Raw genomic sequence first — 21,020 nt, 5'->3', positions numbered from 1 at the left:
GATTACCGGGACTCTGCCATAAGCGCTTTCCTGCAAGCTGCAGCTCTCTGAAAGCTCGTCCAGGAAACCAGCACAGCAACCTTACATGACTTATTGCCAGGGGAGGGGGAAGGAAGGCAGTGCTTCCAACCGCGCTGCACTACTGCCACCTTCTGGTGCGCCGTCGCCCATCCCCCACCCCACGGCGGCAGACGCCAGCCCTCCCTGCCTCTTCACAGCCCTCCAGACAGCGGCGGCGACCGAACATGGAAATAAATCACTGATCTCTGAAAACCGGCGACAAGCGCGAAACCTTAGAAAGCGATAGGAAGGCAAGTAGCTACGCCACCCCCTAAAATTACATAAAGTGTAAAAGAGTAAATACAATCGTGTTATGTAATTAAAAATAAAAAAATAACGCTTTCTTTGTGTTGGATTCTGGACGGTAAATGAAACGGCGTAGGGCTCTCACATATGCATCACATGTTCGTTTCGCCACATAAAACGCCACTGAACTGACTGACTAAAAAAGAAGCGGGGGTTTTAGACGAGCACCGACCGTTCTCATTGGATGACAGGCATCTCTTCTGTAAATTATTAAAAAGAAAACAAAAAACCTCCCCAAAAAAAAAGGCTGCTCAGAAATTTTTTGACAGGTTCCTATTCCGTTCACGTCTTCACTGGACAGGCTCACCTTCAGATCTGCGGCTCCCAGAATATGTGTTCATTCGTTTAGGAGCCGTCATATTTCAATCAGAAATGTTGTCCTCACACACATCTTACCATATTGTGCCTCCTCATTCCAAATCTTTTTTTTGTGTGCAAAATATTTACTTTCTGTTCTGGTTTTATGTTTGTTAGCAATTTAAATATTGTTAACTAATGTTTGTCGCACGTGTACATCTGTACATTTGTAAGACTTTCTTCACAGGCTCATGATGGTAGCCTCTAGACTACCCGTGATTTCTCTATGCCCAGTGTCTTCTCTTTTTCGACTTTTTCCACAACTTTCCGTCTCACCCTCACTCACCCTCAACCCCTCACCCTCACACAGTGCAATAGGTCTCGGAGCATTTGAGTTAGAGCTTTTAGAAATGTTTATGGCTTTTTTTTTTAATTCTTTAGCATTGGCTACAGGAAACAAAAATGCTAAAGATTTACACAAAAACCCATAAACAATTCTAAAAGCACTAACTCTAATGCTGCGAGACCTATTGCATTTCCAATGCTTGTTTGAAGGTGGAGTTCTGAACGTACCCGAATGTGCGTAAAGTGAGATATATACGGGTGAGCGATGACGCATTTCAGCGTGAATGTACTCCTACTCATTCTTGTAAAGTGCCAAAAAAAGGTGTTCATTTCACTGTTCCAATAAGTTAGCTTGTATTGACAGATTAATTCAACTTATGGGGCGGGATGAGTTCGCGTGCCTAGAAGAAAGTCACAGTTTGGAAAAAACATAAATCGTCCATAAATCGTCCTACGGTATCTTGGAAAACATTGAGCAAGGTCCGGTATAAAAAAAAACTACTTCTGGCGTCGTGGTGCCATCACTTTCTGTTTTGGCTTATTTTTTAGAGGCTGCAGAGCTTACTCTTGAAAATTACCACGTATATTTGTGGTCACGTGATCTTTTGAATTCCGGAAACGAAACCCCGCAAAAGGTACGTCAAGCATCATACGATTGAAGCGTCTCCCCGTCGGGGAACCTGTTGTCTAGAATGGCATTTTAAAGCTCCACTCGTTTCCTTCACACCACCTGTGTGTTAGCGATATTTAAAAGAGGGCTGCGTTTCTAGGCCGCAAACCGTATACCACATTAAAAATATGATGAACCGTTGAGGAGATTGGGTGGGCGTTTTATGGACGGTTGGAGTGCTAATTGGGCACGTGATAGTTCAGTTGCAGAGTTCATATTTAAGAGTAGAAAGTATATGCATGAATAACCGAATGGTTTGCTAATGGAGGCAGCTTTGCAGCGCGAAACTTAACGCTTCTACTGAGAGCTCTATGGGGTTCTTTGCAGCAAGTTATTGGAGAGCTATCAGGCCTTAATGCGTGTGAACGGCTCTTGTTCTCCCTGTGGGAGCTTTGTGTGGGGGTGAAGAATGTCTACAACTGAGGTGGGATATGCAGTTTTGCAATCGCTGCTAGGGCTTAACTTGAAGCCTTCAAGCAGCACATAATCCAGAGGAGGTGTCATCGCTTCCCTAATCGCTTCTGCTGGTTCCTAACTGTTTTCTAGAACCTCGGGTTAATTGCCAGAAAACAAACCGCCTGCTGGTTCCAGAACTGTTTGCTCTTTATCAGGCCACTCATCACTTATTTTTTTGTTTGTTTGTTGAGGGGCCGTCTTAGGAATTCCCTTTACTTCGCTACAAGAGAAATCTCTCACATACTCAAGTAGCATCACCTACCTTGCACATCTGACAAGCTTTATTAAAGTCTGAAAATATAGACCTATCTCTACTGTCATACTATGATATAACCATCTGAACCCACTGGCGTCCCACTGACCTACTGAAGCCTGCTCGTTCTCATTGATCCGCCACCGTGCCGAACCTTCTCCATTCAGAAGCATGCTGGGCAGTGTTTGTCCTGTGGTACTTCCAGATGGGTGAGCTTGAAGGGTCAAGTTTTTGGTTCTGTTACGACCTACAGGACTAAAACAAATAGCCTACACACTGGTCCTTTCAAGGTGGCCCATCTGGCAGTGCCAGACTGCTCGGAAGTTCCAGTCCAACTCTGCTGTCCGGCTCTAGACCCTCCTGCTACTTCATAGATGCCAAAGCTCTATGTCTTGATGTACCTAATTTCACTGTTAGAAGCAAACTCATACCTCCCCATGTTCTTCAGCTTCTGGGAACCCTGCTATCAATGACAGCTAAAAACCTGACTTATGACCACCTGCCCCACTTCCAAGGCGCACCATCGCCCTGTGAACCCGTCCTACAGCCAGAAACCTGAATGACCACCAGAACTTCCTGCTTACTGGTTGGCAGCTGGATCACCATCTCCCAACTAGTGAACCCCCATACTTCGAATGACTTTTGAAATTCCCACCAACACCCTTGAACACCAGACCCACTGGCCTCGACCCTAGAACTGCAGAGACTGCTTGAACTGCCTGCTCTGTTACTGATGGCCTGAACCACCACACATTACCAACGCCCCACAGAATCCTGTTTGACCTTCAGAACCTACTGGGGTCCTTTGAGCTCCAAAGCATAGCACTTTGGCGGTCCAACAGATGCACCTACCCCCTCACCGACTGCATGTTGTGAGACATTTTCAGCTTACATTTGGCATAGAAGCCGCCCATTACTTGCCATTGGTTGGTTTAATTGTCACTTATTTCTAGTTTCTTATTGGGTTGTTTGGAGTTTACATCCTCTTACCATTTGTCCCACCACTGGATCTTGGACACATTACTTGTGGTCACCCCGTTGACTTTTCACACGCTACTTTTTGTTTAAGCACTCTACAAGAGTGCATTTGCTTTCCAGCTGTCTCCCTTACATACTACCCCCAACCATCCTCCTGCACTCTGGTTGCTCTTTTCCCTGCCTGTGTACATTTGTCCCAGCCCTCCTTGATGCGGTCACCCTTGTGTTCTTTTCTCCCACATTCTTTCTCACTTGTGTTCTCCCCCTCTACTCCAAACTAAGCTCTCTCGTCAGTTTGCTGTTTCTCTCTCCACATTTATCGCTCTCCTTTTTGTTCCACTTCACTCATGCCCCTGTGTTGTGCCCCCAAAACCTCTTGATTAAATCCCCGATTGTTGCTTTCCCCACCCATTTCCTTGGCTGAGTAAACAAAACTAAAATAAACATGTTTATTTGGAGAAGCACGTTTGTTGCACTTGCCTACAAAATGACACGGCCAGCCGTGTCATAAGGTTTTCCCCCTCATTTTTAGCTATGCTGCACAGCTTCTCAGCCTTTTCTCTGTGATCTTGGGAGGAATTTGGAATCAGTGCTCTAATAAATAGGAGTTCCTTTACATTGAGCATGATTGGGGAATAAATGGGTGTGCTTAGCCCTTCCTGTTATACGCCACTGATAGGCATAGTAGTAGTTGACCTAATCTTTGGTTATGTATACTGTCTATGAGAATTTGGGTTACTGGTTGAGGAGGGTGAAACCCTACTCAAGCACCAACCACAAACCTTGTCAGGGTGAAGTCCCAAGCAACCACTAAATTAACCTGTGCTCAACCCTCTGGTAAATTGGCAGAGAGAAGTCAGGCTTAACTTAGAGTCAACGTGTAAAGTATTTATGCAGCAATTATAGTGAAACACAACTCAAGAAAAATCCCTCATCAATTTAGAAAAATAGAGTAATTTATAAGTAATAATTTAACACCAAAATGACAAAAATCGAATCAGTAGAATCGGAGATATGCAATTTGAAAGAGTTAAGCGCCAACTGTGGTTATCTGGTCATGCCTAAATCAGGACAAAGTCACAAGTTCAGGCTTAAGTGCGATGGACCAGGCCGGCTGCTGGGGCCCAGTTAGGCCCAATAAAGAAAGTACCTCAAATCCTGGTTGTAGAGCGATGCAGAGTCCCACGTCTAGGATGTGTTACGCAGTGGAGGTGATGCAAGATTCTGGTGTGGAAATGCTTTGCGCAGCAGTGGTTCTGGGAAGCTATGAGTCTGCGATACGAGGCCCTGCATCATCTTTGAAGGTGCTGTTGACAAGGGGCTTGCCATACGAAGGCCTGCGTCAAGGAAGCATTGGCCAGCAGCCATTTGGATGAGTTAAGGGGCTGCAATGTGAAGTCCTGAGTCGGGGACGCATCGTGCATTGGTTCCGATATGGAGTTTTGAGATGTTCTGCGTATGTTCTGCTGGGACCACAGCTTGCCTGGCAGAGCACCTTCAGGTCCATTTCTAAGGGTCCAGGCCTCGGGTGGCACCATTTGGGAGGGCAGGACTCGCAGCTTGCAGGTGCTGGGTTCAAGGTTTTTGGAGCCTGTTCTGTCCCTTAGACTTTGCTCAGGAGGCCAGCTAACTTGCTCTTGAAGTCACTGTTATGGTCTTGGATTCAAGATGCAGGTTCATTCCTACTCACTCAGTCAGGAAGGCAGCAGAGTGGCAGTATTTGCAGTACATCAGTCCTTCATCTGAGTCTTCCACATATCCAAATGTGTACTGAAGAGTTGGGTCTGAGGGTACATTATTTATACCTGGTGCCCACTTTGAAATAGGAGAAGGTTCTGGAGGTTTCTACCCCCTTCCTCCTATGCCCTGGCCCAGCCTGGGGACACAAAAGACTAGTGACAAACCATTTGTGAGTGTGTTCAGCCAGGGCCTTTGTGATGTGTAGGTGAGAGCTCAGTCCCCTTGTTCAGACGAAGTAGCCCATCCTGCCAACACCTATCTTCTTTTTATCTTATTGTCTGAGAGCAATAGACAAGAATCAACTGCAAGCTGCACCTAGTCATGTGACCCAGGGACAGGCTGCAGGCACTAAATTGTTAGGACAAGAAAATGCCAACTTTCTAAAAGTAGTTAAACTACTGGGTTGGGTCCTTATATTCAAATGAGGTTGGACCACTTATGAACAGCAAAAACTAAACAAAGTACCGCTCCTTAACCACTTACAAAAGTAACTATATATTGATCAAGACACTTAATTTCATGATCACACTGGTTATTCTAATTTCATTCAGTACATTGTAAAACATTTAAAACAAAGAAACGTAAAGTTCATGCACATTATCCATTAATGACACTGTCTGTTCAAAGCATACCTGCTTAAGGTTAGTGAGCACAAACAAACAACTTACTGAGTTGTGCTATCCCAACACTTCTGTTTGTGCGAAATGTTTATTAAGAAAAAAAACATTCTTAATATCATGAAAGGCCACAAAGTCCAGTTCTGTTCATTACAGAAGCATAGTACAAGAACGCTATAGTTTTATTGAGGCAGTAGTATGTAGTATCCTAAATCACATATGTGGATTTGTCAGATCGCCCTCAACTCAGAAAAGCGGGCGGAAGTTTAGCGATACTCTTTGCCTAGAAGTTCACTCAGGATTTATTTTTGAAGGCCGTTGTCAATGTTACAGTTTGTCCCTGGTGTCTCTTTAGTTGGCCGGAAATACTCCTTCCGAGTTAGCAAAGTGACTTCATCGAAAGGGAAAGATGGGAGTTGTAATCCAGGCAGATAAAAAATAAATTCTAAGCAAAGTCGATTTTACCATAAAAAAAGGATTTGGTATTGTCGAATGTTTTGGGGAGGGAATTTTCAAAAAAGAAAGTTAGGTTTACAAAATGAAGTATTCAACAAATGTTTCATTTTTTTAAATTTAAAAACAGTGAGGGTGGATAAATACTCATAAATTATGAAGTTCTGACATCTCATTCAATCCAACAACAGTTCTATTGAAACATATAATACATTTGCCTCTCTTCTCAGCAAGCTTCACTCAGTCATTTTCTCCTGGATAAGGATGGATAACTGACAAGGCTGACCATTTGAAATCATTTTCAGTGTGGCCAGGTGACAGAAAGTGATTGACGAGGGGGGCTAATGGAATTTTTGTGTGAAATACATGATATATGTTGACTTATTCTCTGTCGCACTTTTTGGTTTCTTTCCCACATGCAATGTAAAATTTCCGAGTAATCATGAGGGAAAGTTTCAATTCTATTAAGGACGAGGAGGCAAGGATTATGCTCAACTTTCTTTATTCTTTTTCCAGCAGCATCTTCAGCTTTAAACAAAAAACGAATGTTCCCATCATGCACTCAGCAGGGGTCATGTCCAATCCACCAATAGGCAGTTCCCGAGGGATACAAGGGCGTACGCATCCTCGAGACAGGGTAGTCCGCTTTGGAACTTTCAGAACCCGAAAGAAATCAGAACAGACCGATGACTCCAATTCCTTGTAACTTTAGGTAAGTATCACAAAGCTACATTGCAAACTTATCCCAGTACATCCGACGAAGTAACATCCTTCATTATTAGAAAAGATACATTCTTCAAAAAAAGCATGCTCATACCCTACTGGTCCTCTCTTCTTCATGTTCGTAAGACTGAATGTTTCCGGGTTGGGAACAGGACTCCCCGAGCCTCGGGTGGGAATAAGCTTTGCCTGTGCGTCCTTAATAGGATTGAAACTTTCTGTCATGATTACTAGGGAATTTTTTCTTTCTATGTCAGGACCGGAGGCAAGGATTATGCTTGTTCAAAGCTTATCCACCACTAACGACGCCATGTCCACGACTGGTTTGAAATAAAATCTCTTTAACATTGAGTCCGATGACTAGTCTGCAACGTTTATGATATCTTCGAGTATCGCCCCCAGAGAAAAAGGCCTTCAAAGCCATTGCGCCCCTCACTGAATGGGTGCCAAACTGTGAGACGTTTATACCCGCCTCTTGCATAACCCATCTGATCCAACGGGCTATAGTTGGTGGCGAAACTCCTTTGAAAGGATTCCTTAGGGAAATTAGCAACTGGCATTGTCCTAGGGTACGGGTTTCCTCTGTCATATTCTCATATTGCTTGAGGCATCAGACAACGCACAGTTTAGGGAAATTGTCTAATGCTGGATATGACACCATTCTGGTGTCTGTCTTGGTTCTTCAACAATATGAAATGTGACTCCTTGCGGGGTGAATCCTCTTTCCGAGATGTCCAGAGCTCCAACATCCAACACCCGTCGGCATGACAATAGGCACAGGAGTATGACCAGCTTAGCCATCAGTTCCTTACGGGACAAATACTTGTTAGGCTGCCAAGATTGGAACAGGTATAGAACCTTATTGAAGTCCCATAGAGAGGAGTACCTAGGTTCTGGAGGCAACGTAAGATGAACTCCTTGCATTAACTTGCAAATCATCTGGTGCTCCCCGGCCGGGGCTCCCTGAATGGGCATATGACCCGCCGAGATCGCTGACCTGTAAGAGTTAATAGTACGGTACGCTAACTCTTGGGCTGCCAAGAAGGCCAAGAAATTCATGATAGCTACCACTTCGCACCCCATGGAATTGTGGTCATTCCGAATACACCAACCGACCCATCTGACCCATGCGGACTTGTAGCGCTTGCTTGTGCTGCCAGCCCACGCTGCTCCCAGTAACTTCTGAGCTTTGCTCGATAGGCCTGAGACTTTCCAACGATGCCTGAAGTCTGCCAGGCCACTAATGGCATTCGCCCTGCTGGACTAGAGGAAGGGGATTGTGCTGGGGATCCTTCAGAATAAACTGATCTCGGAGTAGAAGGATTGGAGAATCCCATGAAAGTTCCAGCAGAACTGGAAACCATACTTGAGACCTCCAATACGAAGTGATCAACACCACCTTTGCCTGCTGTCTGCGTATGAGAGTTGTGAGTCTCCTAATCATCGCAAATGGGAGAAAGGTGTAGCCCGTCTCCTCGGACCAATCCTGGAGAAATGCGTCCGTCGTTGTGACTAGAGGGTCTGGTTTCCAGTTGAAAAAACTCAGTAGTTGGTGATCCAGACGTGACGCGAACAGGTGGAGACTCTGAAATACTGGTGGATGAAGTTGCCACAGGCTAATATCTGACCATCTCCTGGAGCACCAGGCCAAAGGGGAGAGACACAAACTCATACAGCGGCTTTTTCCACTGGAACTGCAGAAACCACCGATGCAGGGGGAAAATAGGGACCGCCAGGTATGCATCCTTCAAATCAACCTGGCCATCCATTTGTTGGGTTGAAGGAGGTCCCGCAAAAGATGGATGCCTACCATCTTGAAATGGAGATAAACCAACCACTGGTTGCACTCTCTTAAATTTATCACTGGTTTCTGCCCGCCATCTGTTTCGTCCACCAGGAAAATATTGCTGAGGAAACCCCTCGGGTGGAGGCGTGCTGGTACTATCGCTCCTTTTTGCAGCAGATCCGCAACCTCCTGTTCTATGAGGGTAACCTAATCTTGTCCAAAAAAGAGCGAATGGGGAAAACTCCTGTACAGGGGACCCGTAAAACTCTATTTGTTAACCAATGGTCTGCAACACCCATGCGTCAGAGGAGATAGATCTTCAACTGTGTGCGAAAAGCGGCCAACCTGCCTCCAACCTTTAAGTGAGGAAAGGGGGACAGGCTCACCTGATGTGGCCAGGGGTTGAACTCTGGCAGCTCCTCTGCCTCAGTAACCTCTTCGTGACTGGAAGAATTCCTGCCTGCCTGGATCTTGGGCTTTATGCCGCCTCTTTGAGGGCCTTGGGTATAGAAGCGGCGCTCCGAGCGCCCTCTGCCACGGCCGGCCCTGACAAAAATTCTAGGATGAAATACCTTCTTAATGGAGGCCTGCGTCTTGTCTAGTGATGTGAAAGTGGTTACAAACTTAGTGACATCTTTAATAAATGGATCCCCGAAGAGCACCCCTTGTGCCACTGAACCTGCTTCTGAGGAAGCCAAAACTCTTAATTTGAGATCAACTTTAAGGAGGAATGAACTGCGTCTCTCTGTAGAGAGGGCACAATTGGCGTTGCCCAAAAACACTGTTGCGCCTTGTGCCCAGTTTGAAATCCTCTCCGGGGAAAGAGGGGTGCCCGCCAGTTTGGCCTCCTCTGCTAATTCCAGGATCTTAGTAATGGGTCCCAATATGTCTAATAATTTATCTTGACAGGATCGCCACGATCTATCGATCCCCTTTTTTGGATCCCTAATATACTTCTGTAGGAAGGTGGCCAATTTTTAGGATCCACCTCTGGTGTCAGTGCCACCTTGCCCGGTAGGGCGGGGCCATTCCGCTTTGAGACAAGCTCTCACCTTGGGGGAAGGTGCCCATTCCGAGGACCAGGGATGTACTAGGTATTCAGGGACCAACATGTCAGATAGCTCTTCTGAGCCTTTGGGCTTGTCTAAGGAGGCAGACCCAATAGTACGCCAAGGTCTAGAGGGACCTGCTTTGTCCGTAGACTACCCTAAAGATTCCTCCCCATCATACTGCAGGCTGGGAGCCTCTGGGGTCTCAAGGACTGGAGTCTGCGGGCCTGTGTCCGCGCTAGTTAGGAAAGCCCTCTTTAGGCGCTCAAAAGCCACCATATCTATACCTGGGGCTCTTTTGCGCTTCTGGGCGCGCTGGGACTGATCAGATTGACAGGCGTATGCAAATTGCATTATGTGGCGTCCGAAAGGGCCAATGGCTGCCGCCACTGCCTGGTGGATGGAGGCATCTACCGCATTCCAAAATTCATCATCAAGGGGGAGCACCTGCAGAGACTCCTCCTCTGTATAGTCCTCCTCCATAATGATGAAAGTGAACACTACCCCTGGGCAAGGACAAGCAACTAGTTGCTCAGGTGCATTGTAATGTAGCCAACAATATGCTTAGGCGCTCTGAGAAATGTAATGGGGTCCAACCTAGTGAAATCACTGAAATCCAGTCAACCAAAGGCTAGTCTTGTCGTGACAGAAGCCACTACTTTCGGCGCTCGCAAGGAGCTAAACTAGTTTTTCCCAATCCTCTAGGGGCGATACACCGTTAAAACTTTATCGGGTGCCTTTCACGCCTGGGTCCACCCCCTAAAGCCTCTTTCGCTCTGAAGGCGTTCGCGCGTACCACACGTCTAATTACAGACCCACTGGGCTGGTGTACCGACAGCAATCTTTATATCGACCCGCTGCGTCGCGGGTGTCAGGGCAAGATGAGGCAAATCTGATACAGACCTGCTGCTACGTGGGTGTCCGGGCTTCTAGGCAAGAATGCAGGCAGCCAGTGCAGGGCACAGCAAGATGTTGAGCACTCGTTGATCCCGCCGGGTAGTACGGCTGGAATCAACGAGACTGTAAATCTTTACGTGGCAATCAGTAAGAGCAAAGTAACGTGTACTTATCTGCTGGAAAGCAGGAAAGAAAGAGGAGGTCAAGCAGGAAGCGTGCACTCTTGTATCCCTCGGGGGCTGCCTATTGGTGGATTGGACATGACCCCTGCTGCATGCATAATGGGAACATTCGTTTTTTGTTTAAAATTGAAAATGCTGCTGGTAAAAGGAATAAAGAAAGTTGAGCATAATCCTAGCCTCCGGTCCTGACATTTGCCACACAAACATGTAATCCAATATACACATTTTTTTTGACTTTCTAAAAATTTTATTTTCGGAATCGTGACTTAAAATCTGATTTGACCATTAAAGAGCTCTTTACATTACAATTCTTTAGACAACAAACTTGATCTGTCTGCCTGCTCCCAATTGAAAATGATAACTTATGTAATGTAATAAGGAAACCCAATGATATCCTATTGAAGTACTAGGCCTTGCAGTAGTGAAAAACTAATGTAAGGGTTTTTCAGTACCAGGGCATGTAAAACTTAAAAGTGCATGTCCAACTTTTTAAATACTCTGCACCCTGCATACAGGGCTGTTCAAGGCCTACCTTTGAGTTGACTTTTATGAATTAAAAAGGAAGGTTTATTCCTGGCAATAGGTTTATTTAATTTGGTGAAGATAACGGACGATTGGAATATATGGAATAAAATATAAACATGGATTAATTACGGAGTACTTTGGCGAATATATTACGGTGTAAGCTGTGTGTCCGGACAGAGTGGAATGTTGCTCCAGTTTTCTTTATATGTTTACATACACAAGGCATTTGGGCAGGTGACGTTACCGAGGCTGCACGCTTCAAGGACGAAACATGATTAAACAAAGCATGACGAAATAATGATGAATTGAAGGAAACATTGTGTGCACATGGCAACCCCCTTTTGAATAGGTTTATATTCCAAGGTCGAAATGGCAGTTTAAAACTGCACACTGAGGCTGCAATGGCAGGCCTAGAACATGTTTTACCGAGCTGCTTAAGTGGGTGGCTTCAATCAGTGTGGCAGGCCTACTAGTAGCATTTATTTGACAGGCCCTGGGTACCAGTTTACTAGGGACTTATAAGTAAAGTAAATGTGCCAATTGGATATAAGCCAACTCTACCATTTTTAGGGGAGAGAGCGTAAGCACTTTAGCACTGGTTAACAGTAGTAAAGTGCACAGAGCCCAAGGCCAACAACAGGAGATGGGCAAAAATAGGAGCGGTGAAGGCAAAACATTTGGGGGAAGACCACTTTAAGGCTGTCATGTTCAACTCTTTTTCTAATGAAAACGTGGTTGGATGGGATTACAGGACTTGAGGTTGCTGTTTCTGTACAATCTCAAAAGCAGACAGAGTCCTTAAGAAATAGAGTTTTATAGCTAGTAGCCTTAAACACGCACCTAAATCACTGCATAATGTTAGCAATTTCTTAGAAGCTGACATTTTTGGTTTTAAATGAAAAATATTCACCTCATTCATGTAGACTGGATAACAACTTTACTGTATCCTGAGCCCAGCCATCAATTTCAGTAAATCTATCCAGATTCAATGCCCTTCAGAGTTTGTGATATTACATACTTAAGTGTTAAGTCACACCCTCAGACATGTTTTTTCTTCAGTGGAGAAAAGTTCCCTGCATTGCTCTGGGGAGGGCGCTCTCTTGCCTTTAAGTCTTGCACCTGTAGTGTTTTTGAACTCTACGTTGGCACAAAGGACAATTGTTTTTTCGTTTTTTTAAATTGTTTTTGTTGACAACACGAGACAGAAGAAAAGAGGAATACAATTTGATAAAGCAAAACCAACTGGGGGGAGAAAATACAAAATAGCAGAATGAAAAATTAAAACAGTTAAATTAAAAATCATAAAATTGAAAGAGGTAAAACGTGACGTTGCGGGTAATTTTCCCAAAATATGTACCAAAATTGAAAATTGGTGTTTAAATAATAAAGGTGCCCCAGACTTTATCAAATTTCAATAATGAGGGAATACCTCTTAGTTTAGCCAGATCGTGCTCCATGGAGTAAATTTCATTTACAAATGACCACCATTCCATGATATGTGGGGGTTTTGGGGAAATCCAGGCACGTGCCACGACTAATTTAGCACATGACAATACGATGGTTACTAAAGCTTGCTGCGGGATAATGGTAGTATGTATATCAAGTAATATAGAAGATGCCGTCAAAAGGGGCGAGCGGACCAATTTTAGTTTCATTATCTTGTCCAGAGCCGACCAAAACTCGGATAGCACTGGGCAGGAAAACAACATATGTTCCAAATCCGCTGCAATAAGACCGCACTTGGGGCATTTGGTTCGATCACTGAACGAAATATTCGTGGACCACTTAGATATCCTTTCAGGTGTGTGTTATAATATACAAGTGGTTTTAAATTGCTGGAGTCTTAGGCTTGAAGATTGAACAAGATTGTTGATGTTACAAAGAGAGGAGGCAATCTTATTGGGGGTTATATTAAGCCCCAGCTTGGTACTCCATTTTTCAGCTAATTTAGAACAGTCGCTGACTTTATAAGTATTGCGGCACATAAAACCGATACTCATTAAAGATTCATTTTTTGGTGAGTAAAAACAATCCCAGATATCAGAATCCGAGATTACGCGTACTTTCATCTTACGTATAAGAAAATCATGAATTTGAATATATTTGAATCTCATTGATTCTGTCACTTTGTACAAAATTTTAAGTGTCTCAAAGTTCAAAAAGCTGTGAGTGTCGTATAGGTCCCCCAATGTTTTTATACCATGTTCAGACCATGTATTAGCCATACCATCTTTAAAAATCCCAGGAAGTCCAGGGTTGCCCCATAGCAAAAGTTTAGGATGAAAAATCGAGGTTTTACAAAAAAACTAAATATTAAACCAGATCTTAACGGTATCCCTAGCGGTCTTGAATTTCACCCTTTTAAAGGGGTTGGGGTCATTAACTCTTAACAAAAACATATCCGAGTTCAACATAAAAATATGAAAATAAAGTTGAGTGTCGGTGTTAAGTAGACACCGTAGACGACCTAGAAAAGTTGCCCAAAAATATAATTTAAAATCAGGGAAATTGAGCCCACCACTGTCTAAAGACCCTTTGAGTAACGCCATGGACCTACGAGCTTTACGATATCCCCAGATAAAGCTACTGAATATTCCGTCCAGTTTTTTTTAAAAAAGGTTACTAAGTGATAAAGGGATGGACCGGAATAAATAAAGAAATTTAGGGAGTATTTTCATTTTGATCAGGTTGATCCTACCAATGATATTTAAAGACAGTTAATGCCACTTTTTTAATAACAAAGCGGTTGTTTTAACTAAAGCGTCATAGTTGATTGTAACTATCTGCATCATTTTGGATGAGATTTTAACCCCCAAGTAGGTAGCAGTCTGACACAGCCCTGATATTACGACTGTTGGTTTATAATTAGCAATTATTTGAGTTTTATTAAGATTTAATTTATATCTGGAAACATCTCCGAATCTGCTAGCCTCCGTAGTTATCCCCTGTAAAGCCTTTGCAACATCAGCGGAGAAGATGGCCATATCGTCGGCGTATGCTGTTATTTTCAATGAATGTGGGCCCGATCTAAAAGGAATAATGCATGATTGAAATTGCAGAGCATGAAGGAATGGTTCCATTGAAAGAGCAAAGAGAGGTGACAAGGGACACCCCTGACGGGTGCCCCGAGATATAGAAAAGGTAGCCGACATCAAACCCACATAGCTGATTCTTGCTTTAGGGTTATCGTATAGAGCTCGGGTCCATCTTAAAATTTGCCCCTGAAAACGATAGTAGACATTACCGACCAGAGAAAATCCCACCCCACTCGGTCGAAAGCCTTCTCAGCATCCAATAGGATCATACCGAGTGGGGTGGACTCTGTCTCCGCTATGTCAAAGGCCGTTCTAGCCATATTAATATGGGCTGTAGTATCCCTACCCATTACGAACCCGTGCTGCTGTGGATTAACTATTTTTGGTATAAATGGGGCCAATCGGATGGCCAGCACTTTAGCGAATACCTTGGCGTCTGTGATAATAAGCAAAATGGGTCAGTAAGACCCACATTCGCCGGCCGGCTTGCCCTTTTTCAAGAAGACCAGTTTAGCAGTATTCTAGGAAATCGGGGCTTTCCCATTATCACCGATAGAACTGACGACCTGATGAAGAAGGGTTGATAACTCATCAATACAGATTTTATAGACCTCTACAGGTAAAGTATCTTCCCCGGCTGCTTTTCCCGAAGGTAAGGAAAGAATAGCTTGCCGGATCTCTAGCAGACTAATATGTTCAGACAGTTGGTCAAGCCCAGGGATGTTTTGCTTTTCTACGATATTATGATCCAAATAATCCTGAATGCTAGCCAGGGTAGGGTGGTTTTCTGGTGTGTATAGTTTCCTATAGAAATCTACGAATTGATCTAATATCTGTGCAGGCTGATCGTATGTGATATTATTAGGGCCATTTAAACTTTTAATCAGAGTATTGGCTCTCTCATCCGCTGCTTTATAAGCTAAGATTTTTCCAATTTTATCTCCGCTCTCATATTGAGAAATTTGAAATTTGTGTGATTTTACACAGCTTTTTTCCCTAAGTATTGTTTTAAAGTAGCTTTTAAGTGTCCTAACTTTAGTCCCAATTCTACCACATTAGGAGAACTCAAACATAAAGCGTCAGCTAATAAAAGTTGTGTTAAAACAACCGTCGGAGGCGAGACGAGAGAGGAGAACTACAGGAACCCGGAAAACGCACGCCCGAACTACGATCCCCAGAAGGCCGTGCTGACAGGCGCGCTGAGAGGGCGTGCCCATTTAAGGACTCAGGACGCCAGCGGTAGGCGTCGAATATTTCGAACATTTACCGCGAGTCAGGAGAAGAGGTCGAGCGGAAGACGAGCTCCGTGATATTCGGCTGCTTGGGAGAGGAGTCGGCGTGAAACGGTGAGAAGCCTCTGAGTTCCGAGGCAGTGACAGCGGGGCTCCGCTTCACGCTCGGCGGAACATTTGTTGTCTACCGTTCTGCTCCGACGCTTTGGCAGTCCCCGCTCGAGGGTATCGAGCAATCCCTGAACTCCGGTTCGCTCAGACCCCTGCCAGTCCCCGCTCGAGGGTATCGAGCAATTCCTGAACTCCGGTTCGCTCAGCCCCTGCCAGTCCCCGCTCGAGGGTATCGAGCAATTCCTGAACTCCGGTTCGCTCTGACCCCTGACAGTCCCCACTCGAGGGTTCTCGAGCTGAAGTTCCTAGAACCTGGAACTTAAACCGTGTCCAATCCTCGCTCGAGGAAACAGCGTAACGGTCCCTGGCATTGAGCATAGACCAGTCCCCGCTCGAGGGTATCGAGTGAGGTCTATTGCTGAGACCCTTGGCCAGTCCCCGCTCGAGAGTATCGAGTGAGGAATAAGCCGCAGGCGTTTGCCCTCCGTTGGACGCGTGTTAGGACTAACACGCATGCGGAGGACGATTACAAATTATTCATTACACGGATAGAGACTCGAGTGGCATTGTCGGCCATTATTTAGCACGGGGTCCTCTGTTGGAAGGTGCTAGGACTAGCATCGTGCAGAGGACGGTAAATCCGATCCTTTGAACACTCTTGATTTGCTTATAATTTGGCATTTAAACAAGACTGAATAAAGAGCTTGTTAACTTCATATATCGGACTGGCACCTCATTTGTGGGCTAACAGGTGGGGTGTTTGGGTTCCGACTGAGTTACCCGATCCCGAGGAAACACAGGATTACACAATATTCGACCTTACAACACCAATCACCCTCCTGGTCGAGTAACTGGTAATGGCATCTATGGAAGACGTCTTGGCGGCGTTACTAGACGTCCAAAACGAATTGGCTGCTTCACGTCAAGAAACAGCGGATTTAAGGGCTAGAGTGGATCAACAACAGCGCAATCCTTTCAACGCAGGGACATCCACCACGGGTGTCCCGGCGGCAGTGGTGGTGGAGATGCCGTTGGCTATTCCGTTAGCCACACCCGAACGGTATAGTGGGGATCCTACCACAGTACAGGTGTTCATCACACAAGTAGCGCTGCATTTCTCCTGTAAACCGAAGTCGTTTCCAACCAATCACGCGAGAGTGGCATTCATGATCTCGTATTTGGCTGGTAATGCGGCACAGTGGGCGGTTCCTTTGGTAAGCCGGGACGATCCGCTACTATACGACTGGGAACAATTTCAGGAGGAGTTCATTAAAGTGTTCGATCGTAGAGCAGATTCCTATACGGCTGACAGGGAACTGTTGGAACTGAAACAGGGCACGACAGGGCTGGTCCATTATCTGAATGCGTTTAGACGCTTGGTTGCTGAATCCAAATGGCCCCCTGCTAAGCAAACCGCGCTCTTTCACCAAGGCTTGAGCGAAGAATTGAAGGACGTGATCGCTCAGATCGATCCCCAACCGGTACACTGTGAGGATCTGATCAGCCTGGCCCTTCGCCTCGACCATCGACTCAGTGAAAGACGAGGGGGGGTGCATAAGAAGGACAAGTTACATGCCACGTCAGGTCAAACGGCTCTCACCGAGGCGACATCCACACCCCGAGGGGACGCCATGGACATAGGAGCCGTTAGAGCTAGTCTCACAGCCACAGAGAAAGAGTCGCGAAGAAAGCAAGGACTATGCCTGTATTACGGCAAAAAAGGCCACTTTGTTCGTGAATGCCCTGCAAAACCCAAGACGGGACGACCTCGTCCCGGTCGATTGTCCACAGCATCCGTGGACAAACCGGCGGAAAACTAAGGAGCTCTCAGAACCACGAAGGGGATTCTCGGAGCCATGGTTATATCCCTTCTGCTCACCTGCACTCCTATGAGAGCAAAAAACACTTGTTCATTCCTTTACAGTTGTGGGTTAGTAACCGCTGGGTTTCGGTCTCGGCGATGGTCGACTCTGGTGCCACAGGGATGTTTATGGACAAGAGGGAAGCGCATCACGTAGGGGTAGCGCTGCAGGAGTGTGAGGTCCCGGAGGACGTATTCGCTGTAGACAGGCGAAGATTGCTCTCAGGGCCCATCAGCCACCACACTGGGAACGTCACAGTGGTATACGGAACTCAACACACAGAGACTCTGGATTTCAACATCATCTGTGCGCCGCAGTACGGGATCATATTAGGCTTGCCTTGGCTGAGAAAACACAACCCTGCCATCAACTGGGAAACCCAGGAACTCCGTATGGACTCCCCTTACTGCTCCAGGGTATGCACACAGAAGAAGAGCGCCCAGGAAGTCCAGGGGTGGACTGTGGCCACAGCCGCTGAAAAGGAGGTGGTACTCCCTGTAGCCTATCGGGGGTACATGGACGTATTCGATGATAACCAAGCGGAAACCCTCCCGCCTCATAGGGTATACGACTGTCAAATAGACCTGGTCCCAGGAGCAACGATACCAGGCGGCAGGTTGTATGCCTTATCCGAGGCCGAAAACATCCACCTCCGGGAATATCTGGATACAATGCTACGCTTGGGGTTCATCAGGCCTTCCAAATCCCCTGCGGCCTAGCCACTGTTCTTTATCCCTAAGGCTAACGGGGAACTGCGCGTGTGTGTGGATTTCAGGGCGCTTAACGCCATCACGATCAAGAACAGGTACCCTTTGCCTGTCATAAACGTGCTCCTAGAACAAGTAAAAAAGGCACATGTATACACCAAGCTCGACTTGAAAGGGGCATACCATCTGGTCCGCATGCGTCGCGGAGACGAGTGGAAGACGGCCTTCAAAACGAGGTTCGGCCTGTACGAGTACAGAGTCATGCCCTTTGGGCTATGTAACGCCCCGGCCGCGTTTCAATTCTTTTTGAACGAGGTGCTGAGAGACATCCTGGATGTATACGTGGTCGTGTACATCGACGATATTTTGATTTATTCAGACACCACAGCAGAACATGTGAAACATGTGGCCTCAGTACTTCAGATCCTCAGAGACAATTCGCTTTATTGCAAGCTCAGTAAATGCGACTTCCACGTGACGACTGTGGAATTCCTGGGGGTCATGTTGAGCCCTGAAGGCCAAACCATGGCGGAGAGGAAGGTGAAAGCGGTAATGGAATGGCCAACGCCACAGAACATCAAGGACGTACAAAGCTTTCTTGGCTTTGCCAACTTTTACCGCCGGTTCATTGAGGGATTCTCGGGGGTGGTAACGCCCATTACATGCCTGCTTAGGAAGTCAGTGAAGTTCCATTGGTCTGAAGAGGCGGAGGGGGCATTCAGAGCATTAAAACACTCCTTTGTCTCCGCACCTGTCCTGGCCCACCCAGACCCGGAACAACAATACACGGTGGAAGCGGACGCGTCTGATTTGGCGGTGGGAGCCATATTGTCGCAGAAGAACCCTGAGACGGGGGTGCTCCATCCTGTTGCGTTTATGTCCCGCAAACTGAACCCTGCGGAAAGAAATTACCACGTTGCCGAAAAGGAACTCCTGGCCATCAAGGACGCATTTGGTGAGTGGAGACACCTGTTGATGGGTGCTAAACATGTAGTGATGGTCTACACCGACCATAGGAACCTTCAGTTCATGACGGCCGCCAGGCAATTGTCTCCTCGTCAAATGAGGTGGATGTTGTTCTTTTCGGGGTTTCATTTCACCATTACGTACCGACCAGGATCAGAGAACAAGAAGGCCGACGCCTTGTCGAGGCAAAACACAGAGGCAAGGAGTCCGCGACCAACCGTTGAGTCCATCATCCACCCCAGCAAGGTGGTGTGTGCAGTCCAGTCCGGACACTTTCTACGAGACGTGCAGAAAGGGGTCATCACCTTTCGATGGACAGACTGGTTGCGTAGACACAAGGAATGGCAGGTACGCGACGGCGTTCCGGTGAAGGGAGGACGGATATTGGTGCCCACCACACGGTTACAGAAACAGGTGTTCATGTGGTGCCATGAGTCGGCCAGTGCTGGTCACTTCGGACTGGAGAAGACGGTGGACTACGCGTCACGTCAGTTCTGGTGGCCAACGTTGAGGGCGGATGTGAGGAAGTGGATCCTGGCATGTGTGACCTGCTCCGCCATGAAATCGGACCATCAACGCCCACAAGGGTTACTGATTCCGTTGCCATCTCCTACCAGGCCATGGGATTGCATATCCCTGGATTTCATCGTGGGGTTGCCCAGTGACAAAGGATGTACGGCTATACTGGTGGTCGTCGACTATCTAACCAAGATGGGTCGCTTCATCGCATGTAAGGGTCGGACAATTGGCGGTAATACTTCTGAAAGAGGTGGTAAGGGCTCATGGTCTTCCCAGTGTCATAGTGTCGGACAGGGGATCGCAGTTCACTGCGAGGTTCTGGAAGACCTGGTGTTCAGCACTCCATGTCACATCAGCGTTATCGACCAGCTACCATCCGCAAACAGACGGTCAGACGGAACGTCTTAATCAAACCCTGAAGCAGTACCTCCGCTGTTATATAGATCAAGGAAAGGAAGAGTGGGTGGACCTGTTGTGGCTTGCAGAAGTCGCGTACAACAACGCCACACACGCCTCAACCAGGGTGTCACCTTTCTACAGCAATTATGGACACCATCCTCGATTCATCCCGTTGTCTCACCCCTCGTCGACGTCGGGAGTACCTGAAACATCCAAGAGGGTGGCACATATCAAGGAGACCGTGGAAAAAGCACAGAAGTGCTTGGAGGAGGCCAAGAAGAAATACAAAACCACAGCGGATAAATGAAGGAGACCAGGCCCGCTTTATCGAGCCGGGGATTACGTCTGGGTATCGTCCAGGAACCTAAGGTTCCATAAACACAGCGTTTTCCATCCCCGCTTCATCGGGCCATACCGTATTAAGGAATGCCTAAGCCCAGTGAATGTACGGTTGGTTTTGCCTGACAACCTCCGGATCCACCCTGTGTTCCATGTGTCGTTGCTCAAGCCCGCCGTGAAGCCTAAACACTCAGCTCCTACTCCGGTGTTGGTGGACGGGGAGAAGGAGTACGAGGTTCTCTGCATTAGGGATTCCAGATGGAGAAGAGGCAAGCTGTGGTACCTGGTTGCTTGGAAAGGGTTCGGGCAGGAAGAGGACTCTTGGGAGCCCGTGGCTGGGTTATGTGCTCCCCGGTTGCTGGCGGCCTTTCATCGGAAGTACCCGGCCAAGCCCGGCCCTGCGAGAGGACCTGACGGGAGAGTGATGTATTGTTAAAACAACCGTCGGAGGCGAGAGGAGAACTACAGGAACCCGGAAAACGCACGCCCGAACTACGATCCCCAGAAGGCCGTGCT

At 46.6% G+C, this 21,020-nt stretch overlaps 1 protein-coding gene across 1 annotated transcript in view; it reads left to right on the top strand.

The window, feature by feature from the left end:
* The first annotated feature begins 1,506 nt into the window (after window positions 1–1,506).
* The window catches only part of LOC144768730 (zinc-binding protein A33-like), a 271,971-nt gene continuing 252,457 nt past the window's right edge, over window positions 1,507–21,020 (top strand). The window contains exon 1 of the mRNA XM_078652609.1: window positions 1,507–1,643. The gene's annotated coding sequence lies outside the window, so the exon portion shown is untranslated. The remainder of the gene's footprint in view (window positions 1,644–21,020) is intronic.

The sequence above is a fragment of the Lissotriton helveticus genome, chromosome 7 (genome assembly GCF_964261635.1).
Source record: "Lissotriton helveticus chromosome 7, aLisHel1.1, whole genome shotgun sequence".
Classification (NCBI taxonomy): domain Eukaryota; kingdom Metazoa; phylum Chordata; class Amphibia; order Caudata; family Salamandridae; genus Lissotriton; species Lissotriton helveticus.
This window is presented reverse-complemented; position numbering and strand designations above follow the sequence as displayed.